Below are 22,139 nucleotides of genomic sequence, written 5' to 3'. Positions count from 1 at the left end.
CAGTGTTTGAAAATCTCCGCCTCTAAGTTATTTTTTTAAAAGAGAACAAATCCACACATCATTCCTTAAAGTTTTTGCAGAATTTTCTACGCGTAGAGAAGAAAAACCACGGCAGTTTTAAAGAATTGCCGTTGAGTAGTTTTCCGTTGAAAAAAAAAGTATGATAGGAAGTCCGCGACGCCGCAAACCGAGTTATGTGGTTGCCGACTTAAACCGTCGATAAACTACGTAAGAATACGGCATCATCAAGTATATATGCACTGAATTATGATAGATTCACAGGAACAATGCTCACTCGGTTACCAATACTGAACCGATGTCTGTGTGGCATAAACGAAATTTTGAAGGCGCTTTGTATGTATTCTCTTTACAACGAAGTTCAAAAATTCAAGTTTCAGGAGTGTTCCCTCTGATAAATTCAAACATGAGGTACTTAAAGCGTGCAAATCTACCGCGCAAGTTGACGACCAAAGTTGGCTTAAAGATGTGCTGAAAGATTAATAGAATTTTAGAATTTTTTCTGACGGAACATTACGATGTTGCTGTTGATCCTCTACATGCATCGTAGATTTGCGCGCCTTAAATGTATTTTAGAGGTATGTGAACAACCATTTATCGTAAATATGATACTTAATTGTACTTCCAAGTACAACTCTTTTTTTGGCGAGATTATAAAAGTAAATACAAATTGGAACTAAAAAAATTCAGATTCTTACAATTAGCCAAAGGCCTATGTTTATAATCTAATAACAAGAAAACATAAAGCACACAACAATAATCACCTGTACATAAAAGTGCAGCGTCAGAAGCGTTGATAAAGTATCTCGTCGGCTTTTCCAAGTACAAATCGCCCTCGCCATGTCAAGAATAGTTGAAGCACCTATAACTTTTGCATTGGATAATTTTCTCCAATACGCAAACATGAATATTGAGTTTCTCGTCACAGATCATTGATACGATCAGATGAAAAGTAGGTAACTCTTCTCTGTTTTTCTTATTTCTATAGAAATGCTTTTTAATCAAACGCTTAGTCATTTTGGATTAACTCCGAACAAATCTAAATTTTTCATGTGTAATCGATTGGTATATATTCGTGGCATTTGCATATATTTATTCTGGAATAAAAAAGTAAATTATAGAAACTCAAGCTAATGAGATACGGAAAATATACAAATTCTTGTATTTTAAATCGGATATTCGAGAAAGTTTGCCGAGAAACTTGGTGTTTCTCTAAAATTGCAGAACTTTAAAACATGGATTCAACGAAAAAAAAAGAAGGAATCAAGTTGAAATTTTAAGTAATGTCCAATGGACTTGTTTCTAGTTTCACGCTTCAGTACTCGCACAAATGAGCTAATTTTTGTCCGTCACGATTACTTGCCGGCGAGAGATAAACAAAAAAGAGAGGAGCCGCAGTGAGAAGATCGTATGTGAAACTTTTCATTTTCATGCAAAAGAATGGTCAACAACTATCAGTTAGTGTTTTATTCATTCATGAAAGGTGCTGGGAAGGGGGGCATGAGACATTGTAATTTAACTATACTATCGACCCCTGGGTATTACTAACAAAACCAGCACCTATTTTGTCGGCGATTAGCCGAGGGTAAAACCCTCGTTTCCACCGTCCACCACGAGGAGGAACCGACATCAGACGGCAACGCTTCCACCGTCCAACTTACAACTCCCATGGCATTACGTTAATTTGAAATTCAAAATTTTGAAGAAATTTTGAAGAAATTGAGAAGAAATTTTAAAAGACAAAGGCATGGGGCTCATGCCTTTGTTTCACTCGAGATCGGATGCCCTATAGCCGGTCCGGACCGACCAGTTTCCTCCTTAAGATCTCTTCTCCGTTCTGCTTTTTTCACACGGACTCCCGCGCGAACGAAGCACAACGGATCTACTCAGTTCCTACGAGATCAGAGGTTTGGTCGAGTGAGATTTAGTAAGGATAACCAGTGACCTCTTCAAGATCTCATGCCATAAAGAGTTGGGTCGGCGATCTGGGCGCACCCTCACTCACAACAGTGAACAACTCGCCAATGACCGAATGCAGGGAACTCCTCTACCACCGTGCGATCCAGCAGTGAGACAACAAACTCGTAGCTGGATACTCTCTACAGAGATAGAGATTGCTGAAACTTTGTCCGGCTTGTTCGGCCCAGGAGAACAGAATACCCTGCGCCACGAGGCCCCGGAACTCTCGTGAAGTATTCGGCTCTCCTGCATCAAAACCTACTTCAATCTGCAACATCGCCCCAACCACCAGCCCGTTTGAGAGGCGTCCGACCCTCCGGTTCCGACTTTGCCTGGTCTAAAGTGTCCCGGGGGGATGACGGCTTTAGACTTAATGCGCAAGCATCGGCAGATACCGGAGGTTGACCAGAACAGGATTGCCAGGCTTCGATCGGTCACCCCTGCATTTGGTCGCTGACGAATCGCGCAAAGTCGGTCACAGATCGGGATTTTCAGACCACTGTGTACCGGTTGATCCTTGCACCTCGCGGTTCAAGGATATGGCCTAACTACTATCAGTGGTCCTCTGAAGATCATCGTTCCCCTCATGTTCCTCAGGTTCCGCTTGATCTCTTCCGTAAGCCAGGGATATGGGCTAAACCAAGGTAATAACGTACCAAGGTTCAGCTTGATCCAAGGCTGCAATGGATATGGCCTAACATCCAAGGTGTGAACAGCCTTGCTGAAGCAAGGCACCGAGGAAGCGGTTGATCCATGCCCGAGCGTATTAGGGATATGGGCTAACAACCAAGGTAATAACGTACCAAGGATGCGCTTGATCCTAAATCGCTCTATACGAGTGTGAAGAGATATGGGCTAACAACCTGAGGCGAGGGAGGGTGCAGAATCACAACAGGTTTGCCGGCGTTTGGCACGGGTCGGAGACCCGCCCCAGGTCCACCACGAGGAGGCTCCGGCACCAGACCCTCAGCTCTCTTATTTTCATCTCATTTTCATTTCATCTCGTCTCATTTTCATTTCGTCTCATTTTCATTTCATCTCATTTTCATTTCATCTCATTATCATTTCATCTCATTATCATCCCCTTTTCATCTCATTTTCATTTCATTTTCATATCATTTTCATATCATTTTCATATCATTTTCATCTCATTTTCATCTCATTTTCATCTCATTTTCATCTCATTTTCATCTCATTTTCATCTCATTTTCATCTCATTTTCATCTCATTTTCATCTCATTTTCATCTCATTTTCATCTCATCCCCTTTTCTTCCCTTTTTCATCCCCTTTTCATCTCCTCTCCTTTTTATCTCTTTTTCATCTCATCACCTTTTCATCTCATTATCATCACCTTTCCATCTCATTATCATCTCATTTTCATTTCATCCCCTTTTTATCTCCTTTTCATCTCTTTTCCATCTCATCTCCTTTTCATCTCTTTTCCATCTCATCTCCTTTTCATCTCTTATTCATCTCTATATCATCTATCCCTTTACCTATCTCTATACCTATTTCTACCTTTCTCCCCTATCTCTATACCTTTTCATCTCATTATCATCGCCTTTTCATCTCATTTTCATTGCATTCCCTTTTATCTCCTTTTCATCTCTTTTTCATCTCATCTTCTGTTCGTCTCCTTTCCGTCTCCTTTTCATCTCTTTATTCGTGTCTTAGTGAGGGCATTTACATCCAAGTAATCACTTCCACTTTAGTTCAAATTCATAGCAACAAGATGCAAATGATTCAATATTTATATGAGCTACATTAAATAATTTTTCAATTAATTATAAATCTGCATATTTATTAAATTTGGAAAGTCCCTTTTTTATTACCTCATCCATTTAAATTGGCAAAGAAAAATGTTGGCATTTGGAAATTTAATAAAATTGTATACGGTAAAGTAAAAAAGTATGCGTACATGGGAGTAAGGGGGAGGTATGGATATGTTTATAAAGTTCAGATACTAGTTCAAATAAAGCACAGTCACCGATTAAAAATCAAATGCTTTAATTTAAAGATGACTCATTAACTTTGGCAAAAACGGTACCGCCATCTGCTGTAGGATTCGACGTGACATTATCAGGGGCTGCATGTTGTAATGATTGCAAATCAAATGAATTTCGAATGAAAATAACTTTAGATAATGGAGTCCGTCCTTTCTCATCCGTGTATCCCCTATCATGTCTTACCCACAAGTATTCATAATTGAGTTGATATTGCTTTTGAGATGCTAAAAAGCGTACCTTGCTCCGATGAGCAGTCAGGCTAGGACATAGGTAAATAAGAGCACTGGACGTGCATTGCAACTCTAAATTGTATACAGCTGAACTTGCTGTATATTTTCCTTTGATTCAAAAAATTGTTTCTATAAAATCTCCGGGCGAATTCAATAATTAATGTAGGCAGTTTGCCATATTTTTCAATGGCATCAAGCTCTATTTTTATTAAATTGTATTATTACATTAAATTATATTATATTTATTAAATTTCTACTGCACTTTTAGTTTCTCAATTCCACTCTCTACAACGGAATTCCCCCCCCCCCCAAGTCACTTGTTTCCTTATTCATCCTCTATTCTTTTTAATATGTAATTAATTTATGCCAGAGAAAAGGGCATTTTAACCCTAAAACAAAAATCGTATTGATGAAAAAGATAGGGGTAAGGAGCTCTAATTTATTGCTAGGAAAAATAACTACCGATTGTGCAACTATCATTACCAATTAAAAAGAAGAGAAACGATGTGAAGATAATCATATGAAGTCAAATGAATGGATGGGAGTTATTGGTGAAAGAGGAGGAAATAGAATTTTGTGCGTTTGAAATATCAAGAAAAGTTAAGAAGATAGTTGTCCCATACCTACCCATTAGCCCTATACCCATCCACTCCCTAACAAAAACTAAAAGAAAAAAAAAAGATGAGGAAGAGATTTTAATTATTCGTCCCGCCATCATGGACCCCTGCCAGCTCAGACATGTTTTATCTACCGAAGGGGTTTTCTCTACCGCCCTCAGGCCTTGCCGTGCACCCGGGTCCTGGGTCATTGGTTTCGGCCTTCAACGGATGCCATGGCTGCCGACCGTCCAACGGAAGTACAAGCACTACTGCGACCCCAAACCAAAAGCTGCGGTAGCGTACGCCCCCCGTTCTAATAATACTGGGCGCTAGAATATTTAAAATCTCTAAGACCACTTTATTTGGGAGGGGGAGGGACTGAAAAGTAAAGTACGAAAGTTAATTGAATTTTTGTTCTTTTCTTCTTTCTCTCCATCCTGTTCTTCTTTCTTTCCTCTTTTTCTCTCGTTACTTCCTGCTCTTCTTTCTCTTTTCTTCCTGCTCTTCTTCTCTCTTTTCTTCTCTCTTTTCAGCTCTCTGTTCATCTCTCTTTTCATCTCTCATTTCATCTCTCTTTTCATCTCTCATTTCATCTCTCATTTCATCTCTCATTTCATCTCTCATTTCATCTCTCTTTTCATCTCTCTTTTCATCTCTCTTTTCATCTCTCTTTTCATCTCTCTTTTCATCTCTTTTATCATCTCTTATCATCTCTCTTTTCATCTCTCCCCCTATCTCTCATCTTCTTTTACCTCTTTTTCTTCTCTTTTTTTCTACCTCTTTTTCTTCTGTTTTCTTCTCTTTTTTTCCACCTCTTTTCCTTCCTCCTTTTCTCTAGCAGAATAAATCTCACTTAATTGATAAAGATTTTTGATGCAAGAAGCTACGCACAATCAATGGCAAATCTTAAGACGTCCAAGCGCTGCAAAATTTCTAAAAAGTTCGAGAAAGGAGCACTGCAGCCCAAGAACGAAAATTGCTTAAATGAAAATAATATACTGCTATGGAAATTATTTAACAAGGATGAAACTATCATTACTAATTTAAAATAAGCGGAACGAAGTGAAGATAGTCGATAGAATGTAGAATGAAGATAATAATATGACAAATTTCATTTTAAATTTTCTTTTTGTTCCAAACGTAGAACACTCACGAAAGCTTTAATAATCCCTCTTTCACCAATAACTCCCCTCCATTTAGGTGACTTCGTACAATCGAAACGAGATACGCGGTCTAGTAGGTTCGCCGTTGTCGTTTGTTAGATATATCCCTGCCGCTCAGGAATTAAAACACTGAAATATTTTTGATAACATTACTTTATTCCTAATTATGTAAAATTATATTTTGCAATGAGGAATTAATATTTAAGGCTCATTTTTAAACCAGCGCACGTGTGTCACTACCTAGTGTTCCGTTCCTACGTAGAAAGGCGTGCTCTTCTTTCTCTTTATCGTCCTTTTTTCTCCATCCTCTTCTTGTTTTTTTTGTTCTTCCTCGTTTCTCTCTGCTTCCGTTCAATTCTCTTAAATCTGTACATTTTGCACCTCTTTTTTTCTTTCTCTTGTTCATCTCCTTCTTTCACTTTCCATTCTCTCCCTTCTTCTTTTCCTGATTTTACTTTCCATTCTTCCTCTCTTGGACCTTTTTCTTCTTTTCCTCCCTCTTCCTCGAATTATTCTTCAATCTCACTTTCCTCACCTCTCTTTCCTCACCTCTCTTTCCTCACCTCTCTTTCCTCATCTCTCTTTCCTCATCTCTCTTTTCTCATCTCTCATTTCTCAACCTCTTTCCTCTCTTCTTTATTCTCTTCTTCTTCTTCCTCCTCTTCTTTTTATCTTTCCACTTTTATTTCTTCTCTTTCTTCTCTTCTAGCTCCTTTTTTCTATCCCTTTCTCTCCTTTCTCGACCCCCCTCCCTTTCTTCATTGTCTTTTACTTCACTCTCTTCCGTCTCCTTACTATCTTCTTTCTTCTCTCTTGTCTCGCTTCTCTCTGTTCCTCTTCCTCTTCTCTTTCCTCCTTGTTTTCTTCCTCTTTTCTTTCTTCCTATTCTTCTATCTCTTCTCTCTTTTCTCTCTTCTTTTATCTCTTTTCCTTACCTCTCTTAGTATTCTTTTTCCTCCTTCTCTTATTATTCTTTTTCCTCTTCTTCTCCTCTTCAAGTGGAAGGTCACTTTGACTTGCCCTATACATATATGTGCTTTCACGAATGAGCCAGAAATAGTAGTTCCTTATTGCATAATGTAGTATTAAGATCACTGGGAAATCCAGAAGCCATAGTAATTAACTTCTGAAATTGGTTTTCAAGCAGCTGGTAAATGTTAGCAAATGCATGACTAGCACTCGGCGTTGTAAAGAAATGGGCAATCCATGCAGGAGCCAAAAGTTCGCGGCATTTAGACGGTCATCAAATGTAACATTCAACAATCATAAGGCGCGGGGGGGGGAGCTTAGGTGTCCTATATGAGCCTTTTTTCCAAAAAACAAACAAAAACAAAAACAAAGCCTAAAAATCCCATTAAATCGCGATTTTTTCTCCAGGAGCTTCCACGAACTATTTCAAATTGTACTTTTAGTAACTAAGAGTGCTCCGCTTGACATTCCAGCTCAAATTTTTCGTTCACGACCGACTTCGATTTAAATCCCATTTAGGAGCGCTGTGAGAGGTGAGGAGGAATACTGCAACAGCTCACTTTGAAAAATTGAGACAGTTAATTCTGAGAGCAGGAAGGAGTTGGGGAGATTTTACCGTGATGAAGTGATGATCTGTAAATTCAGGAACAGCTCGTCTGATGCAGAGTAAACATTTTCTGTCTTTGTGCACCGCCTTGACAAATGTTGGAAAGACTACAAAATATTGACTGCAAAAGAAAGAAAGAAATACTTTATTAGATGAATGTTTTAATAAATAAATCAAACATAAAAATGTCATAAATATGATATTATTGTTCCCATAGAGCATGGAGCAACGGGTACAAGTCAATGGAAAAAATTACAATTTTTTATCATTTAAATTGTGTTATTTTTAAATTTTTTGGTTCATAAAGTCGCATCATAAACGATCTAATAGTTTTATGAGTGAGGCCGTTAGGCAATTCGAAATACAGGGTGAGCGAAAAGTCCCCGACCCCCCCTCTAACTTTTGAACGAATTGAGCTAAGGAAATGAAACTTTGGGAATGTTCCTATCTCAAAGGGGACCATCTTTTGAGGGGGTCAAAATTTTGGTCCCCCCCTCAGGGGGGGACAGGGGCCCCCCAACTTTTTTTTTTCAAAGAGCAACCCCTATCTTGTGATACCTCATTCGAAAGAGCATAAAAAACTAAGAATTTTGGCGCAAACCGCAGATCAATATCTCAATTTTTGACCGAGTTATGATAGGTCAAAGGTCAAATTTGACCTATTTTCAAAAAATCATAAGTCCGGCTCAAATTATCGTAAAGAAAAAAATAAAACGGGAAAATTTACCAAATTGTGTTCGCTTTTACGTAAAAATTTCAGAAATCACTTCGATTTAATTTTAAGGGGGGGCTCGGACCCCCAAATACGTCAATTCAAAGGTCATTCAATTTTCCCGCGAAATAAGCCAATTTCCTCTGGATTTGCCTCCACATTATCTCAGTAAGGTCAAAATCAGTTCAACATTACGTTGGCAAGTCCCCAAATTTCGGGAAAAGTTAAAAAAACGAAATTTAAGGTGATTAAAATTTGACCGTTGAAATATTTCCTTGAAATTTTCAGGTACTTTAGATCAAAATACGGACAAAATTCTCTGAAAAATTGGAAGAAAATTATACGTAAGATTACCAGGGAATTCGTGTCTATCAAAGACAACGTGGCAACGCCTGAAGGTTCATACGACGTTCTTCTTTAGCACGGCAGAATGGGTTAGTTGCGCTGGTCACAGAATCGTGTTTTATGCTATTTCTTGCAGATCAACTAAAAATAATAAGATCTGTCCAAACAGAAACTTTCTACGTTGAATATTAACTAGATATCGCGCCTAGAAAAACTCGGTGTATGACGTCATCCACCGCGGTAGTATACATACCATGTTATGCACTACCGCGATGAATGACGTCAAAACCCCGACTTTTCAAAAGGGACGATATCTCGGTAATATTCAACGTAGAAAGTTGCTGTTTGGACAAATCTTATTTTTAGCTGACCTACAAGAATCAAGCATCAAAAGATGATTCTGTTACCAACGCAACTGGCCCATTGTATAAGTTCTGAAATGCGTAGGGCATCGCGCGTACACAACTTTGGAAGGTGCACACATAAATGGAGCGCATTTTCATCAAAGAGTAATGCATTTTGTATAATTCATTATCCAAGGTTGTAGCCTACGCAATTTTCACACTGCCTACGCAGTTCGCAAACGACCGATCGGTCGTTAGTTGCTGCACATTCTGCACCCGTGGAGGGATTTCAAGGTGAATTGTTTCAATCATCACCAGAGGATTGCATTGCATAACCCATAGAACAGAATTTCGAAATATTACAGCGCCATGAGTTCTAACTGATTATGAGCGTGACATTTGACACCATAAAATAAACCGAATTCCTCCCGGCCCTTCCCTGTATGAAATTTATGGGGAAAATTCTCTTCAAAATAAGTCTTCTTTGAATGGCCAGAATGACTGATTTTGTGATTACGTCATTTGATATACATAATATCGGACTCTTGGTTTAAAGCAGAAATAATGTGACCTAATGTAGCCCCACGTGCAAATTTTTCCTGAGTTAATTGCGTTAATTCATTACAATTTAGGCATTGTTAGGCCCTAAGTCAATTAAGGACTCATTTAGGGTAAAATTTAGATCGTAAGCAACACATGAGTGCATTTGACCTCCATGACGCGAACGACGCGAATCAAAGGCAACACTGGAAAAAAAGTCTCTTGGATCTTGAGTCTAGACTCTTAAAATTTACGACAAGAAGAACTACTCTTGATTCAATCAGATTTTTGCTTGAATCAAGGGCCAGCCTCTTGAATTAAGCGTATTTCCGTTTGATTCATGCAAAAATCCGATTGAATCAACAGTATATTTTCTTGTCAAATTTTTTTTGGAGTCCAGGACACTAAATCCAAGAGGCTTTTTTCCAGTGAAGGCTGCGTGTATGTTTACAATTGAACTATGACGTAGCCACTAAATCAGTCTATTGACATGTCCAAAGGCAATTAGTTTTTCGCTGAATGAGATAAACAGTTGCCGATCCTTATAGTGGCATCGACTATGAAAGAAATTTAAAACAAATCGGAAAATTCAATACAGAAAACAAGAGGGGCCGTTCGAATACTACGGAAGGCATTTTGGCAGGCGTATTTACTTCTCTTCCCTTGTAGGAAACGGGCGCAAAACTCCCTTAAGCTGAACTTTTTCCTCCACTGACCGCTTCAGGGCCGGATTTAACTACTTGCCGCCCATGGGCCGCCTGTATTTTGCCGCCCCCTTCTCATTCGTTTTGAAACATCAATAAAAACCATCAAGTGAACGTGCCAGCGGGGATGGGGTGCATAAGACGCGTTTACACGTGTTGGAAACATTTTTTGGGAAAGTCCTGTCAACACTACTAGCAAAAATTCACCGAACTTTGCGCGAACGTTAAGTTCCGTAAACCTATCTCTGCGTGGACAAGGCCTTCCATTCATAAGAAATGAACGAAAAAATTATGAAAGAACAAACATAAATGTGGTTTAATGAATTTAACTTCAGCCGCCGCGCCGCGCAGACCGCACCGTGTTTGGAGTAATGCGTGAAGTATTCCGACAGTTTTGTAGGCACTATGAGTTTCACGTCGACGACCGTTACTGAACGCACTGTGTTTGACGCAATGCGTGAAGTATTCACGCAGTCTTGTAGGCGCTATGCGTTTCACGCTGACCGCACTGTGTTTGGCGCAATGCGTGAAGTATTCGTGCAGTCTTGTAGGCGCTAATACAGGGTGTCTCACGAAAAACGAGCCACCTTGAATATCTGCCGAACGCGTCGGAATTTCGAAAAACGGTAAAAAACGTGTTCGTTTATATCGAGGGGGACACCTTTTGGCGTATTCGACATTTTCCCAAACCGCGGGAGGGGCGCGGGGCGGGGGGTGCCCCACCCGTAAGTCGAACTTTTCAAATGGCACCCCTACTTTTTTATTCCAGAAATCAATTCTACGCAAAAAAACAAGCCACCCTGTCCAAACCGAATGTAAATCGGACAATTTTTCAGTGATTGACAGAGTTTGAATCATTTTTTTCATGCTCTTTTCAAAAATTTCCCACGCCCAATGGAATTGCTGTATCAAACCAAACTCTCCGCCAAAAAAATTCTTAAACATTGCACTTTCGATAAAAAAATAAAAAAAAAAATCCGCTGCTCTCGAAATCTGGAGCACGCGGAGCCCTTCTTTGCGACATTAAAATTCGTTACACCGAACATTTCCGAGGGGCGCTCATCGGGAGGGAGTAGTAAGTTTTAGACAAGAATTATTAATCTTTTTTCTGAAGCAAAAGAAACCGTGTCCATGAAGAAGCAGATAAGTAGAAAAACAAATTGATTAGCTTTTTTTTTGGGGGGGGGGGGGGAGTCAATGACTTGAGCCGGACCTTGATACTTCTGAGGACGCTATTTTTCCGCGGTGCGTTGATTTTCTACTTAACTGCTTCTTCATGGACACGGTTTCTTATGCTTCAGAAAAAAGATTAATAATTCTTGTCTAAAACTTACTACTCCCTCCCGATGAGCGCCCCTCGGAAATGTTCGGTGTAACGAATTTTAATGTCGCAAAGAAGGGCTCCGCGTGCTCCAGATTTCGAGTGCAGCAGATTTTTTTTATTTTTTTATCGAAAGTGCAATGTTTAAGAATTTTTTTGGCGGAGAGTTTGGTTTGATACAGCAATTCCATTGGGCGTGGGAAATTTTTGAAAAGAGCATGAAAAAAATGTTTCAAACTCTGTCAATCGCTGAAAAATTGTCCGATTTACATTCGGTTTGGACAGGGTGGCTTGTTTTTTTGCGTAGAATTGATTTCTGAAATAAAAAGTAGGGGTGCCATTTGAAAAGTTCGACTTACGGGTGGGGCACCCCCCCGCCCCGCGCCCCTCCCGCGGTTTGGGAAAATGTCGAATACACCAAAAGGTGTCCCCCTCGATATAAACGAACACGTCTTTTACCGTTTTTCGAAATTCCGACGCGTTCGGCAGATATTCAAGGTGGCTCGTTTTTCGTGAGGCACCCTGTATGTGTTACATGCCGACCGCCGCGCCGAGGGCTTCTCCTTTTCAACTCAAGTCCTCGTCATCATTTCTCTCTCAGTCGCGCCGTTCCTGGCCAAATTGCGTGTTTGGTCTCTCTTTTAACTCGATTAATATAAGGTGCTGTCTCTTGTATCACCGAAAGACGACAAAATTAGAAATCACTATACTCTCAGGAAATGTGAGATTTTGTTTGTAATTTTTTTTCAAAATCCGATTTTTTATATCTACATTTAAAAAAATTGCAAAATTTGCCGCCTCCTAGATTTGCCGCCAAGGGCCGCGGCCCATGTGGCCACCCCCTTAATCCGGCCCGGACCGCTTAAAATTTGCGCGAAAAAATCTTATAAAAAGTTAAAGTCCGGTTTGACGACTGACAGAGACATTCAGCGCAACGCGACGACGATAGTCTCCATGAATGAAAAAGTGCCTTCAATTTTGAGTGATACCACAGCACACACAGAAGCTCAACAAGTCGCATGCTTCATTCCGCACGGGTTTTATGGAGGCCGATGAAGGGGCAAGGGGTAAGGGGCAAACATTTCAATTGATGGGGTATTGACTTCATGTCGACCATAGAAAAAAAAAGGAGGTGTTTGCAACTTGAGGTTTGTTTACCCTGCGACGTAGTTCGGTACTACCTGGCCAGCGTAATCCGGAATTCGAAGTTCGAAAAACGGACCATAATGTCCGATTTTTTTGCTCAAATCAACTCATGATATAATTTCAAGCACTTTATGTAGAATGACTTTTTTCCATAAATTACACAATTTCCAAGAAAATCGATGATTAACTCGTACCGACCTACGTCATTCAAGATGCCCGAAATGCAAACACCTTTTTTTCTCTATGCATGACGACGGCGCCAACACCCAAACCGCGTGGCTTGGCTGGCAACGTTGCAGATTTTCTGTCATACTTAATTTTTTGGCTGGAATGCTACTTAAAATAAATGATTAAAAACATATGCTGATTTTTCTCCTTCATGAAAGGCAGGTCCAATTCGTCGTCGTTCGGACTAATGAAAGTAACTCCATTCCACGGTTGCCAAATTGTTTCGAACAATTAATTTATTTTACCAGAATGTACCTGAGCAATTTTTAGTCAAAATATGTCTTAATTTCGCATTAAATCCGAGAAAGAGTCGGTCAGAACTACCCAAAATTGTCCTTGTTAAGGTGATTTGATGGACGCCATATTTTGTGTCAGAGAGGCATGCGATATATCGCATCAATTGGTTCCGTTTTTCAGCTACTCGTCATTTTTCTACAATTTTGAGATCGCAATTCTGTTGTCAGGAGACTAAAGCACTCACTTACCAATTTTAACTAAGAAATTCAACGTAATAAAGGCGCGGTTTTTCTGGAGAGAAAACATAGCATTCGATACTAATATCGAAACTGCACTCGAATGCGATATTTTCTCTCTAAAATAACCACGCCTTCATTACGTTGAATTTCTTTGTTAAAATTGGTAAGTGAGTGCTTTAGTCTCCTGACAACAAAATTGCGATCTCAAAATTGTAGAAAAATGACGAGTAGCTGAAAAAATGGAACCAATTGATGCGACATATCGCATGCCGTTCTGACACAATATGGTGTCCATCGAATCACCTTCATATGCGATTTGCGAGGAGATTTTGCAACGTTGAAATGGAGTTACGTCCTTTCGTGGGGGGGGGGGGGGGGGGGGCGACAAATTGACGGAGAAGAGGAGAGTCAACGGACAGTAAGTACAAGGACTTAGATTCGTCGAAAATGCCACATGAAAAATGAAGCAGGGAGAAAAAATAATTTGTCAGGGGAAATTGGAAAAAAAAATAAGAAAATGGGAAAATGGCAGGAAACACCGTGAAAATCAAAGTAAATGGGTGAAGGAAATAGGTGAATAAAATGGGATATAAAAGGAATGAATTTGAATGAGGTTTATCATGGTATCCTTGCCGACGAAAAGTGATGTGGAAGAAAAAAGTTAAGTCTACGTATCAATGGAATATTAAAATGACGGAAAGAAGCTGAATCATCCAAACACACGGTAATGTCAAAAAATAAGACTACATACCTTATGCGACTCGGAAGTTCATAACAGACCAGTTGTGAAGCTGGAAAATCTGAAAAATTAAACAAAAAGAAAATAATCGAAATGTATCAAAGGGATGAGCGCTATGATTTAAAGTGAAAATAGGGAGTCACAATTTCGAGATGGGAGAAAATAAATCTGTGGGTTACATATAGGGTTAGGAGTTTTTGAAGTTTATAACTCAAAAAAAACGAGTATGAAACGATGAAGATTGCGCAGAGGGAGATTAATGGTGGAAATTTTGTCGGTAGAAGTAATCACAGTGACTCAATCCTAAAAATCGTCTTTAAACCACAATAAAAAACCAGGTACTCGTAAATCATGATTTGTGATTTTTAAGGCCAAGTTCATGATGCAGAAACAAGTGAATAAATTCATTTTAATTTTACTCATAAAATACTCCTCTCATACCTACACGGAGAAAAAACTTCGTGCGTGGTACCCGAAGTTTAGGTTATATGGATCTCTGAAGTGTTCGGATTGAGCATCTGAACACTTTAGCTGCTGTGGTTTGGATCACACATCTGAAACTTCAGTTCTTACATCTGAAGTACTTCAAGTTTCACATCCGAAAAACTTCGGTTCTCATATCTGAAGTACTTCAGATGTAAGAACTGAAGTTTCAGATGTGTGATCCAAACCTCAGCAGCTGGACCTAAAGTGTTCAGATGCTCAATCCGGAAACTTTAGAGATCCATATGACCCAAACTTCGGGTCCCACGCACGAGGTTTTTTTCTGTGTGTACATCACCTCTCCAGAATGCGAAATATTAGAAAGAAAAAAAAAATGATTTCCACCCGCAATCAATTGTCCTCGAATAGGAAATCAGCAAAATTTGACTTAATGCCCCCAGAACGGTTCAATTGTCTGATAAATACTTGGAAACATGTTTCTAGTCGAAATATCCCTTACACCTATACCTTATACCCCTCATACACCTTAGGTATTGCCCAATTCGAGCATTGAAATGATCACACCCTACGAATATTTCAGCAATTGCGAAATAATGCATACATTGAAAACTTGGAGAAAAAAATAAAGTAGTAAATGGAATATTAAAGACCCATATTAAGCGGACAAAATAAAAAACGCAAGTCAACCGTCCGACAACCCGAGTGCTCATAGAAAAATGAATTTAGACCAACTCACTCGGCAATAGGTATAGCTGAAGCTGCTAATTTTTCACTATCGGAAGAGGGCAAGCACATGTAGTCACTTCATGAATTTCACGAACGCAAACGGAGTCTTCGGAAATGCTAAATCACGGACGGCCGGCGCACGCGGTGCCATCGGGATTTTAAAACATGGGCGAACTGATCGGATCGAAAATTTGTTACAAAGAAAATGCCTCTCTCATCACGATTACATTTAGCGAGGATTTACACACGATATCTTGAAATTCCCTCGAAAACAATTGACGAGCACTACAAGAGGGGCGGCACAACCGAAGGAAAACCGTTTTGACACTTAAATGAAACAGATGAACAGATTTAAGATTTTAAGCGAGGCTACTTGCCACCGGACGGACACTGCGCGCAAGTGGGAGGCAATCTCTAAACTAGACAGACAACTACCAAGGGAAAATGCCATAGGGGCGTCGTTGGAAGGGGGAGGGGGGGTGTCCGTACGTGTACTCGAACGGTCTGAAACCACGAAAAACGTGTGCGTGTGTGTGGGGGCCCGGCCCTCTTCCCACCCTTGCCGTTTCAGAGACACTTCTTCCGACGGGACACCGATAAGTCTCTTTGTCGCTCTCTCTTCTGTAACCGTTTCGAAGTTTCCAGAAACCAATTTTGGCTGCTCTACCTGCCTTTTCAGGCCGGTTCCATTGTTACCCTGTCTAGACTCTGTCGTCTGTCGTCTGTCTAGATTTCCTACGCAAAACAAGCTGTCTGGCTCTCTTTTTGACGACGCCGACGCGATCAGACGGAAAAAAGGACCTGGTCTTTCCACCTGGCCAGCGTTGCGACATGGAGGGGGAGGGGGAGGCTGAAAAGAACCTAGAGACAACCTCTTTCACAGCACGGGTGGCCTTAACAAAATCTGTAAAAACCCGCAACCCCAAAATCTTTTAGCGGGAAACTACCATGGAATACTTTAGGGTCATGTACGTAACAAACTGAATGGGGGGGGGGGGGTGGGGTTAAGCCAGCGTAACGTGGCGTCACATAACAAATTCGAGCCGGGGGGGGGGGGGCTTTGAAAAACATCGTGCAGATAATTGGAAATCCCGCCCTTCCCGAATGAATATTTTCGGTACGTGACCCTTTTTTCACACCTCTGTTGATCTCTTGCCGTTGTATTTCGGCGAAATATCTCCAAAAATCCCGAATTTTTTTTAAAGCTGTTTTTCTTAGAGTTTCCTGATATTTTGAAAATTGGAGGGGAGGTGAGGCCAGCATTACATAATTCAAAAGGGGCTGCGTTACGAGGGGGAGAGGAGGGCCAAAATTGGAAAAAATACGTTACGGTTACGTAATACTTGAACGGCCCTTCAGAAATCACATCCGGTAAAATGAAAATCGACCATTGATTTCGTTGACATTTTCTCAGTGAAAAATTTTTTGCACCGAACTAAGGTTGCCCCCCCCCCACCCCTCCCTTCTCGTTCACTCTGCATAAAGTTGGCGAAGATCCTACGCCCTCTGAAGCCTTACGAATTTTTTACGAATGATCACATTAGAAATGAAACGCGGTGACATCATCGTTGATTACTTCCAAATGTTAGTAGACATGCGAATGGTATAATTCAGTAGCGTGGCGTGAATGATCGATTATCGATATTGCTCCATTTGAAGCTGTAGTAAAGAATCGATTATCAAGGTGTTCGCTGCGAACACCTTGATAATCGATCCTTTTCCATACATTTAAATGGCAGATCAATCGATATATCGCAAAGCACACCACGCCATTGGTATAATTGTCATTTCCTACTTTTTTGAGGAATGATTTACCCTGACTCCCTGAGAGTAAAGATTTTAATTATTTTCATCAAAATTGTTCAGAAGTTGACGTATTTAAATCAAAAGAAGCCATCTTAACTAAATTAACTCGGGGAGCTGGCGTGCTTCTATTTGTAAGGGTATCCGGACCCAGGCTAGAGATAAGATAATTCCTTTTTATTTAAATACGTAGAACCCTTCCAAGCTGAATCGGCCAAACTGAAAAATGTAGCCTAGATATTTGTCGCAGGATTCATTATATTTGACAAAAAATAAAGCTGAATCCTGCCGTTGAATTCAGTGAGTGTACATTTATTCCGCAGAATCTAAAAATTATCCCTTAGAAAGCTTCAAGGCTATATGTACTCCTTGGTTTTCGGTAAAACAGTTTTTCAGAGGGAACAAGACAACGTAAAATACAGTTAGGCTGATTTTACATGAAAAATGACAACTGCGACAATCAGCGGTGAGGGGCCGTCCATTAAACACGTAACGCTACAATGTCATGCTACGGAAGGACGCCGTGCCGTATGAGCCCTCAGACGTTGCCAAATTTTCTTTGATGAGATACAAATCTTCAGGGCAATCCGTGAACATTATTCTTCGAATTTTTCAGAGAATATTAATCGCGAAAAGCTAACTAATCCGACAATTTGACGAGAAAATACTCATAACTCTCTTTAAATATGAAGTTTTTGCTGAAGCAAATGTGACAACTCTCGAATGTTCATACGACGTTCTTCCTTGGCACGGCAGTATTGGGGGGGGGGGGGAGTTGAGGAGAGCGTTAAGCCATTTGTTTTCACGTGTTAAAGGAAAAGTACCTACATGACCAAAGCGGAGGGGAGAAGGGGGATAAAATACTATCAAAACGATATGCCCAAACCAAATATCATAAAAGTATCACGAAAAAAGTTTGTCGATAACTCATACTCATACAGTGACAATCGACACAAGTGACAAAGCAGCGACTCCGCCGATTGCGAAACTCTCGGGATTAAAGAAAAAATCTCGAGGAAATCAAAAGAAAAAATCGCCCCTTCTTCAGTCAGGCGATTCTGTGCGTAAAAACATTTCTTTACTGACAAGGAAAATTGAGGCACTGGGTGAAAAAAGGGCATTTCTTGGTTGCGGTGTCTCAGGACCTGTGTTACCTACCACTTCAGCCACTATAATTAAAGGAAACGTAAGAAATTTAATAAAATTTTTACTAGATTACCTTTACAATGCTGAAAACTAAAAATTTTAGAAAATTCTCTCAATAGTTTCCTCTCTTAAAGATAAACTAACAATGCAGATTCTAAAGTATCGCAACCAGGAAATACCCTTTCTGCACCCAACGCGGGTCAATTTTTGATGATATGAGCAACCGACTTACCAACAACACGGAGCGATTCACGTACGAACAAACTGACTTCCAAAATGCCATCCTCGAACCGAATATCATTTTAGTATCATGGAAAACGAGCAACCGAAAGCGCATTCAATGACGACGAATACGAGTGACATTTCCTTTCAACGCTAAAGAAACTCAACAAACTGTGGACACAATTACAAAATTGGACAAAATAAGTAGCGTTTCAGAATTATAACAGCGAGGATCTACCGAACTTGACAGAAAAATTAGTTCCTTAAAATCACAAGCCACTGAAGAGGTCTGAACCGTCACCTCCGATTTCACACACCAGACAGCCTTAGGCGTTTCACGTAACGTCTCCGATCAGTCCCTGGTGAGGAGGTGGTGGTGGCGGTGGGAGGGGGGGGGGGGGCAGGGGTGGCCAGATATGACGAACATCCGCTCGACAGAATCCCTGTCTGGCCGTTTGGCGACCGGCCGGCGGCATCGGAGAAAATTCTCTTAAAGAGTCTCGGATGAAAAGGAAATCGGCAGTAAAAGAGAGATAAGAGTCTGGGTGTTGACGAAGAGGTGATGACAAAATACCCGTCGCGTTGGGGGAAAAACTTGGAAAAGGAGGGGCGGGGCATAGTCACAGCTCACCGAACCACGAATCTCAGTTGTCACGAAAGACAACGCTGCCGTGCTAAGGCGAAACGTCGTATAGACCCTCAGCCGTTGCCAAATTTCCTTGGATAAATCAGAAGTTTTCGATGAAATTCGTAGATATGTTTCCTCCAATTTTTCAAAGAATTTTCCTCGTAATTTCGTCGCCTTCCTGACATAAGGGTGAAACTACACTCTGCAATGAACCCTGTCTTCCATACATATCTATGCTTTTCCGGGATCATCTCAATGTGTAATTACGCCCTTATGTCATGTCAGCCAAGCGACGATTTGATATAAATAGTCTGAAAATGTTAAGGAAAAATATTCAAATATTTGGCAAACTTCGAATGTTCATACGGAGTCTTTCCTTAGCGCGGCAGAACGTAACGCAAGACGGTAATAAGAGGGCGTAGGAGGTTTATTATTTGGATTGAGGAAAAGGATTCGTTACTTACTTAGCGACTTTACGGAGGGTATGGATTCGATCGACATGAATCTATCGAAACATGAAAACGTGAATCGATCGACATGAATCGATCGACACCGATTCGATCGACTCACGGGTTTGTCGATTAATTTTTCGATCGATTCATGTCGATCGAATCGACACTGGTCTTTTAATAATTTGTCGATCGAATCGGTGTCGATCGATTCATGTCGATCGATTCACGTTTTCATTTTTCGATCGAATCGACACCGGTTTTTTTTTAACAATTTGTCGATCGAATCGGTGTCGATCAATTCATGTCGATCGATTCACGTTTTCATTTTTCGATCGATTCATGTCGATCGAATCCATACCCTCCGACTTTATAGCCTTCCCAACATTTTTCAATTAAAACACAATTCGACGTAATTTTGTATTTGAGGAAGTATCTATGAAAACCGCAAACGATGATGTTAACTCGTTTACCTGCATTGGAAAAAAAGTCCCTTGGATCCGGAGTCCAGACTCTTAAAAAATACTCTCGAATCAATCGGATTTTTGCTTGAACAATAAGGAAATCCGCTTGAATTACAAGGCTGGGCTCGACTCAAGGAAAAATCCGATTGAATCGAAAGTATTTTTCTTGTTGAATTTTGAGTCTGGATTTTGGATCCAAGATACTTTTCTCCATCCGAGGGAAAAAATTAAGTAAGGCTGAACATTTTGAAATCTCGCCACCGACAGACATCGATTCCAAGTTTGCTACTCCGCATTGCTAACAAATGAGAAAAACTATGGGTTAAATGGAAACATTCACCCAACAGCGCCATTTTGTGAGGAGAGATGGGTGAAAAGTTGACCTACTGGACTAAATGACACTATATTTCTACTCCAATTTGCTGAATGTTACTCCCTCTTACTGACAATCACTAGGAATTTCTAACTGTCATCAATTTTTCTGGATATATTTTTAATGCGGGGCAAAGGTGAAATTAAATTATATTAAAATTATACTACGAAATTAAGGCGATTCGATGGACGCCATATTTTGTGTCAGAGAGGCATGCGATATATCGCATCAATTGGTTCCATTTTTTCAGCTATTCGTCATTTTTCTCCAATTTTAAGATCGCAATTCTGTTGCCAGGAGACTAAAGCACTCACTTACCAATTTTAACAAAGAAATTCAACGTACTAAAGGCGTGGTTTTTTTAGAGAGAAAACATCGCATTCGATACTGATATCGAAACTGCCCTCGAATGCAATATTTTCTCTCTTATAAAAAAACACGCCTTTATTACGTTGAATTTTTTTGTTAATATTGGTAAGTGAGTGCTTTAGTCTCCTGATAACAGAATTGCGATCTCAAAATTGGAGAAAAATGACGAATAGCTGAAAAAATGGAACCAATTGATGCGATATATCGCATGCCGTCCTGACACAAAATATGGTGTCCATCGAATCAACTTAACTTCTCGCAGAATTGAAGGAACATTTCATGCAGGAGTCTTTCAGTAAAATGAAGGAGAATGGGTGATAAAACGGTCGTATTCAAAAGAGGTAATTTCCAATCTCCCCCTGATCTACGAAATACTTTCAGGGTCGATCGACGATGAAACTACCAAACCACGTATCTCGTTTGCGGTGTTTAAAAATCTACGCTCACATTTTATTTTTTTGAAGTAGACCAAATCAATATCATTCCTTGAAATTTTCACGGAATTTTCTCCGCACAAAGAGGAAAAATCACAGAAATTTTCAAGACTGGATGTTAGGTAAGTAGTTTTTCATTTAAAAAATAAAGTATGACAGGAAGTCTGCGACGTCGCAAACCGAGATACGTGGTTTGGTAATTTCACCGTCGATATGGAATGTAATAATTGTGTGCTTAATCCTATAATGCAATCGATCAAAGATGTCAGAAAAATGAAAATTACTTGCTAAGAGAGCAGCTTCCTCCGAGTAAGGAACATGGAATGCAGTTTGACTGTATCCGGTTGTGGTTTTTAGCGCACTTCGTGCAATACTTGTTTTCATGAGAGTTAAATTAAGATAAATTCAATTAAAACCCACAATAAGATATGATATTTTTAAAAAAAAGTCAGCAAAATGTCTGTCATCTATAATATTTAATTCCATTTAATTTGTCGTTGAGACTGGCTTTAAATTGCTCCCAAGACGTTCTAATTTTCAAAAATTTTCCGGGGGAGTCCCCGCAGACTCCCTTTAGTCCAAGTCATGTATCAGCTTCTGTGCCCCCCCCCCCCCCCCACAAAAAAATTCCTAGTTCCGCCCATGGAAGAGGAGCAAGCTAACGTACCATTAGCTTGAAATCCATACAGAATTTTTTGTCGACAGAGAAGAAAAATAAAGGATATTTTCAAGAAATTTCGTTGGCTAGTTTTAGAGAGAAAAAATGAAGTATGACAGGAAGGCTGCAACGGCAAATAACAAAGAAATAATAAAATAGCAAGTATAAAAATAAAAAATATTTTCGATTGAGACGTTGCAGTGACCCGCTCACGTCTAGATATCTAGAAGAAAACCAACTCAGTATCAGTTTCTCTGAAAATTTTTATGGATTTTTTCCCTCCGATCTAAATGTCCACAAAGAAATCAGAATACTT

The 22,139-nt window shown here is 40.0% G+C and overlaps 1 long non-coding RNA gene across 1 annotated transcript; it reads right to left on the bottom strand.

Moving 5' to 3' along the window:
• Positions 1–4,527: 4,527 nt before the first annotated feature.
• Positions 4,528–18,753, bottom strand: LOC140224572 (uncharacterized). The gene is made up of 3 exons (XR_011899851.1): positions 18,459–18,753; positions 14,120–14,168; positions 4,528–7,673 (listed from the first exon to the last, which is right to left on the bottom strand). It is a non-coding gene; the product is annotated as an uncharacterized lncRNA (long non-coding RNA).
• Positions 18,754–22,139: the final 3,386 nt, after the last annotated feature.

The sequence above is a fragment of the Bemisia tabaci genome, chromosome 5, assembly GCF_918797505.1.
Source record: "Bemisia tabaci chromosome 5, PGI_BMITA_v3".
Taxonomy (NCBI): domain Eukaryota; kingdom Metazoa; phylum Arthropoda; class Insecta; order Hemiptera; family Aleyrodidae; genus Bemisia; species Bemisia tabaci.
This window is presented reverse-complemented; position numbering and strand designations above follow the sequence as displayed.